General features: G+C 38.9%; 1 long non-coding RNA gene across 1 annotated transcript; it reads right to left on the bottom strand.

Moving 5' to 3' along the window:
• Positions 1–227: 227 nt before the first annotated feature.
• On the bottom strand, positions 228–1,037 carry LOC125228290. The gene is made up of 2 exons (XR_007177275.1): positions 928–1,037; positions 228–539 (listed from the first exon to the last, which is right to left on the bottom strand). It is a non-coding gene; the product is annotated as an uncharacterized LOC125228290 (long non-coding RNA).
• Between the last annotated feature and the right edge of the window lie 4,443 nt (positions 1,038–5,480).

Raw genomic sequence — 5,480 nt, 5'->3', positions numbered from 1 at the left:
TGCGAGAGTAACTCGCTTGTAATGTGCACGAGTGCTTGGGGTGGCTTACCGGGGTATCTTTTAAACAGCTCCTTTGTGTCTATTCAGACCAAGAATCCTTACTAGTGATGTAGCATTTCGGCAATATGACTGTCAAAGGGTTAAAAATTTGCTCCTATTCTATAAACACTGTTAAAACATTTCAAGTGTCCGAGTATTCGGGAATATCTTGAAAATAGAAGGTGTTATTTTAATTTAAGTTTATATGTATTAAGATAATGTTTCTTTTATCCAGAAAATAACGATACGTCCAATTAACTAAAGACACCCCATTATTTGAAGCCACCTCGGGACAGTTCAGTACCAGGCAGCCATGAATGTCGAGGAGCCATGCCGTTTGTCTCCGGCGCACCTCCGCGCGTCCGATTTATGGCACAGTTTTGTGAACTCTTAACCGTTACGTGATCTGCTTCCGAATCCAATTTATGCCCTCCATGGGAAAAGTTGGCGACGCCTATTCTTTACGACTCATCTCTGCTCTGAGCCAGACTTCTATCGACCTGGTGAATTGTTTTTCAATTTAAATTCAATGTCTGTAGCCAAATTTGTTTCGTTTATCTTTGTTTTATAACTTCATTAGGTAAATAAATGAAGGATTACCTACATGTTTTCCATTGTTAAATACGAGAGCACAAAGTAGTAAGTTGCTAAGCCGATGAAAATTCGAAGACTGATATTTTTTCATAAAAAATAAATAAAAAGTTGTCTCACTATACATGACTGCTTTGTATCCTTCTCTTAGCAAGATGTATGAATTCATGGCTTAAACATTTCATTAAACGCTCAGCGTTATTAAAACGAGGAGCAAGAGACAAATGGAGTGGAAGGCAGATGACCCAAACAAGCAAGCAAGGGGCAGTCCTAACAAAATACATCCTAAATAATTACCGGCCCATTCCCGATTTGCGGAGCTTGTGATTTATCGTGATTTGTTTAATCAATAAGTTTGCAATTTAAAAATCAATACTGTTCTTTTAGTAAATACACCTATACATATCGGTCGCACATTGGCCAATTCAGCCGTCAGAAAAGAGGTTTGTAGAATGTTACACCATAAATCGTCTGCGTTACGCAACCAACCGATAGCGTTTTTTTATAGTTAATATTAAAACCCAGGTGAATAACTCAATACCAGATAAGAAACTATTAATTCAAACACGAAAACAACATAGATATTTTTTCACATTCTTATTTTATTTATTAAAATAAAAGAATAACTATGACATGGAAGTAGATACGTATTGGATATATTTGTAAAAAAAATACCAATTAGGTTTCTCCCAAACACAACGCAACATCCGTAACGAGAGCACTCCCGGTCACCCGATGGGCATTTAGTATTATTATTTATTGACTTCGTTCGCCCCGGATTCACTTCACCCCACCCTCCTCGCAAACAAATCAGAACAAGTAATTATTAAGAATATTGCAAATACGCTGCCCAACTTTATTAGAAATTTTGGGTATATGTAAATAGGCTTTTGTATACTGTACTTCTGTAAATAGTATGCATTGTTATATTAGAGCTTTATTTCTTTGAGCTGAAAATTTAACTAAATGCGAGTATTTTCAAAGTTGATTGAAATAATTTTCTAATAAATAATTTTTTCGTTGGTCGATGATAGATACAGAAAAGGAATGTTGAATAAAGATAGTTGTTATAAAACAAAACTTTTATTTGAACTCAGCCCAATTTGAATGTCAACATACACAATAGTACGAGTACATCATATCATCAGAATAATACACATCCATACTAATATTATAAATGGGAAATTGTGTGTGTCTGTTTGTTTGTCCGTCTTTCACGGCAAAACGGAGCTACGAATGAACGAGATTTTTTAAGTGGAGATAGTTGAAGGGATGGAAAGTGACGGTAGCTACTTTTTGTCTCTTTCCAACGCGAGCGAAGTCGCGGGCAAAAGCTAGTATATTATAATTTTTAGCGCGGGTGAGATGCACTATAACTGCTACTGTATATGAATCTGTTGTACACAATAAAGTGATTACTACTACTACTACTACTACTACTACTACTATAGCTAAACGACATCATTTCAATTTCGTCTTGATCGCAATGTATGTACGCTCGAAATGGCCACTCAGCCTTTAGTAGCTTTATTGAAAATTGACTTGAAAGGCTCCGCCGATTGGTATCATAGCCTGCATCACCAATGCACCGTAACAATAAACAAACACACACAATTTGAACGCACATCGGAAATCGAAGGATTTGTAGTTTTGTTATTTCGCACGGGAGATCCTTTTGTTGCACGGATTCGCGTTAAATGGGAGGGAAGTTAGTGTAGGGAGGTGTTCCATCGGCCGAATGGAACAATCTTTGTTTCCTAAGGCTATGCAAGACTACCAACGTCTGTTGACACGTGGAATTGTATGACTCCGTCCGTTTTTCACTGTTTTTATCAAAACTGGCGGGGGCAAGGGAGGCCTCTGGTAGCTGGTGTTGGACCGGAACGGTGCCGTCCACCCCAGCAGGCTGGCTGCGAATAAATCAGAATCTAATATGGTACGACAAGATTGCTAGAGTTTTCCGTCTTATTGAGCCTTTTCCCTTTGGAAAAATCGGAAGCAGTCGCATGGACGCCTTAAATTCATTCCCATTTTAAAATAAAATGATCATTGTCAAGTGAGGCATAACAATATTTACAGCGTAATCAATGGAATCAGGCGTTACTTTGCTGAAATCCATGTTAAACATTCGCGGACTAGCAAAGGAATGTTCTAGTTTTTTATTAATATTTACGTGTTTCATACATCATACTTTGTACGTACCTGCTATTTATAGTCTGACCTGTCCAACATTTTCGCAACAATTCATTTGGTAAGTAAATAATTTGTAATAAACATATTACTAAAACATTCTTCATTTAGAATTACTTATAAAACATATATAAATAATTTTTATTTGGATAATTTTGGAGTGACAATGAAATCCTATAAATGTGTATACCTGTTGAGATAAGTGAGTGACAGACTGAGCATAATAGATAGATGATTAAGACGTAAAAAAACTACGTACTTACGCAAAAGACCTAACAAGAATGGTTGCTAAAGATCAATAATAACATTAATAACTATTCAGTCGAATCAAAATATAATAGAAACTACACGATTAAACGGAAATGTATCAGTCTACTTAAATAGCAAATACGACAAGACGGTTGCGGCGACCAAATCGCGCGTCTGCGGCCGCCCAGGAATTAATTCCATTGATTGTGCCCGCCTGTAATGAGACGGGATTTCATGGAAATTTAATACGAGGCTAGTTGGTTTTCTTCGAATAAAATTACGTGTTGAATTAGTTAATACAAATATTGGCTGTAGGAAAAGAGGAAAATAGTAGATGTGTCTTGGAAAGTAATGCGTTAAGGGATATGATTTTTTTTATTACAATTTTCTGTAATTTAAACAATCCTACACACGAATAATATAATATTTATTAGGAAATGCTCATACGTAAGTACTGTAAATTAACCGATTCAAAGTTGTCACGACTTATTTTCATACCGTTAAAAAGCTGTCTTTTTAGCTTCAAGTTCTTATCCTTTTAATTTCGTTCAGCAACATGACTTCAACCCTTTTTAATTGGCCATCTTAATCTGCCAGCCTTTCATACCAGCCAGTGACTGCAAGTAGCTCTCAAGCGCCTCAGTGAGCATGCACGGACCACGCTCGTACTTTGACGTGTGTGTGCCTTATTTCATGCTCCATGGCACATCTTATCGCCCGCGGTCGGAGCAAATTATAATTACTAATGCTCGTGTGCTCAAAGCTGTTGTTTTTGTGGTTTGAATTTTAGCATATTAAATCCCTGTTTTGCTGGACTGAGGCTGAAAGGGTTGTGACGGAAATTTTATAATGTACGCCTCTAAGCAATTAGTTCGCTTGCTGTACGGGACTCATCTAACATAGTGAAATATATATAAGTAGATCTGGCGTCTTAGCCTTCGTGTTATTTATATTGTGTAATAAATATAAAGGAAAAATAAGGAATATTATTTATTCATTTTAATTCTTAGGCTAGGCTTTTTTATAATATGATTATAAAAGTAAAATACAAAACCACATACAAAACAATACAAAATATATAAACACGTTATAAAAAACCTAACCTAGGGTGCCGCCAGCAGCGGGGCAGGGCCCAAGCTGCCGGTGGTTAGGGCTGCAGAGAGAGGAACCGTCGGACTATCCGCGCCGTGTCCAAGATCACCGCCTTCTGCATCTGACCCTTGATCCAACCACCTAGCGAGAGTCTCTCGAGATGTTGGTCGAGACTCTTCGCTATGAAACCGTTCGCTGAAACGACTATCGGGACAATGATCGTCGAATCAACATCCCACATGGCGGTTATCTCGTAAGCCAAGTCTAGGTACTTACTAGACTTGTCCTTCTCGGCTTTCACGAGATTCTCATCATGGGGGATGGTGATGTCGACGAGCACGGCCCGGCATTGCGATCGATCTATTATGACAATGTCAGGCTTATTGGCTACAATAGTCCTGTCAGTGATAATAGATCGATCCCAATAGAGCGTGGCACGACCATTTTCGAGAACTGGCGCAGGTATGTACTTGTGGTACGGTACATCGCGGTCCACAAGGCCGTATTGAAGAGCAAGTTGCTGGTGAAAGCCAGCCAGGAGGCTAAGAGATTATGCCTGTGCAAGTACTCACCGTTAGCTAGATGAGAACAACCGGAGATGACTGACTGATGAGTGACTATCCGGGACGGCGGCAAGCCCGACAAATATCGACCGTACCGTCCTTCAGGATATATTTCCGGTAGTTGTTCGTCATCATAACTTCGTCCGCAATTGCACAGGCAAAACCCTCGGTTTCTCCGAAGAGGTCGCCGAATCGTAACCAGTTCACCGATGCGAGCAGGACATCGGGTCCCGTGAGGGCCTTTTAGAACAGCCCGTGTAGCTGCTTGCTCTCCCATACCACCTTGCGGTCCGCAGTACTTAGTACCACAGGTTTGCGCCAGTTCTCTTTCGCCAAGGAGAGCGGCGTGAGGTTTCCGTCTACTGTTGTTGTATCGCACACTCGTTGTTAAGGAAGTAATTCCTGAGATTTTACACCTCACGATTGTGGAGATCTTTGGCGTTTAGGAAGCCTCGACCTCCGCACTTCCGTGGGATGTACAATCTCATAACAGATACTCAATACTCAATACTCAATCATTTATTGCACATAATGGTAACAGGTGGGATATAAATATATATACAGATCGCATTATGTACCCTGTTGGGCGCAGCAAGTTATAGAGAGAAAGGCACTTATAATTAGACTTAAGTATAAATTTGTACATGGCTAAAATATATCTAAATATCGCTAAATTCATCATTTAAATATTCATTTAAAGTATAATAACATTTCCTAATTAATAAATTTTTCAGTTTGCGGAAAAACGCTGTTTCA

Source organism: Leguminivora glycinivorella, chromosome 7 (genome assembly GCF_023078275.1).
Source record: "Leguminivora glycinivorella isolate SPB_JAAS2020 chromosome 7, LegGlyc_1.1, whole genome shotgun sequence".
In the NCBI taxonomy this organism is placed as follows: Eukaryota; Metazoa; Arthropoda; class Insecta; order Lepidoptera; family Tortricidae; genus Leguminivora; species Leguminivora glycinivorella.
This window is presented reverse-complemented; position numbering and strand designations above follow the sequence as displayed.